Here is a 1835-nt window from a genome sequence, read left to right as displayed (position 1 = left end):
AATCACCCCATTTCCCCCCAATTTTCCACATTCGATTTGGGGTTCGAAAGGGCCGGCCTCGACTGGGCCGTCCTCAACCTCTTTCTCTCCCCCACCGTTCCTCCCTCCCTTAACTACAACGCGGGGCTGAAAAATTCGTCGGCTTCGGAAAAGGAGGTTTCATGGATAGGTCTGGGAACTAAAAAAGAGGGAAGAGGGGGGAGCGGAGGGAAAAAGGGGAGGGGGGTTTGGAAGAGGGGAGGGAAGTTAATTTTTGGGGGCTTTGGGGAAAAGATTTTCATCTCAAAAAGGGTGTCCTCACCTTTTAAAAACAAGTCCCTGTTTGGGGTACTATCATAACAAAACATAGGAAAATTTAACGATGAAATATGTGTATATTCATACATACATCAATACAACTACATACTACATACTAATATATATAAAATATATTATTATATATATATATATATAATATATATTTTTATATATATTATTAGATATATATATATATTTTTTATATATATTATTAAAATTATATTAAAATTTTTAAGAGAGAAGAAGGAGGAGAGAAGAGAGAGGAAGAAGGGGAGGTGGTGGTTTGAGAGAAAGAGAGGGTGAGAGGCAAAGCATAGAGAATAGTGAAGAAAGGGGAAAAGAAGAGCAGGGACAGATCACAAAAAAATCAAAAGCCAAACAGAAAGATCATATAAAAGGGAAACCCAAACACACGGAGAGGTAAACAGATGAAGACAAATAGAAGAAAGGGCGAAAAGGGGGAAAAGAGGGGGAAAAATAGAAGGGGAAGAAAGACGACAGACGACAGAAAACAGACGACGACAGACGACAACAAGACTGAAGGGGATGCACAAAACGAGACAAATAAAAATAATGGATGGGCAAGAAGAAAAACAGACTGAAGGGAGTAGAGGCAGTTAAACCTAAAACACACATGCAAAAGAGAGGAGTGAGGGGGAAAAAGAAAAAATTGGAGAGATATAGAATAAATAATTTTATATATTTTTATAAAATATATTTATATATTTATATTTATATAATATATATAATATAATTTTATAATTTTAAATATATATTATTTATATTATATATATATATATATATATATATATTGTGTGTGTGTGTGTGGTTGTTGGTGCAACTATATAGTACTATAAATTTATTATAATATATATAATATATATATATATATAAATTATATTATTGTGTGTTGGGGTTTGGTGTGTGTGGAACGATGGCCGAAGCGGTAGAGTGCAACAATCGCGTCTGGGCCCAAGGAATCTTGGGGGGGCAAAGGGAAACAATTCTTTCTTGTTTGTTGAGATATATTGAATGAGAGGATGGGAAACTGCGGAAGAGGTCAGTCCGGTCAGCGGGGGTGGCTTCGCGTCCTCGCAGGCGACCCTTTTTATACATTGAATTGGAAACTCCGGGTTGCGATGTACTGGAAATAGGAGGGAGGTGTGTTGTGTAAAAAGGACGGGGTCGCGAGGCGGAAGGCCTGCGGATGTCGCGTCCGTTGTCATGTCTAGCAAAGGTGTGGTATGTAGAGGCTAGTGTTATTGTATTAAATATATATATCTAGTGTGAGGTGTATGTAACCCAGCTTTATATATGTGATGTTGCTGAAATGTGTATGCCAATGTTATTCTATTTATCTGTTATATTCTACATGACTTGCGTAATCTTATGTATTGTCACATGCCTATATTCCCACACACACACACATACATATAAGTGTGTCCATTGCTTTACCTGTTTGTTCGTCTCTCGTTGCCACACTAGACATTCCAATGTTGTGTTGTCTATCCCCTTCCACAGAGCTATGCATTGTTGTA

Source organism: Penaeus monodon, chromosome 2 (assembly GCF_015228065.2).
Source record: "Penaeus monodon isolate SGIC_2016 chromosome 2, NSTDA_Pmon_1, whole genome shotgun sequence".
Classification (NCBI taxonomy): Eukaryota; Metazoa; Arthropoda; class Malacostraca; order Decapoda; family Penaeidae; genus Penaeus; species Penaeus monodon.
This window is presented reverse-complemented; position numbering follows the sequence as displayed.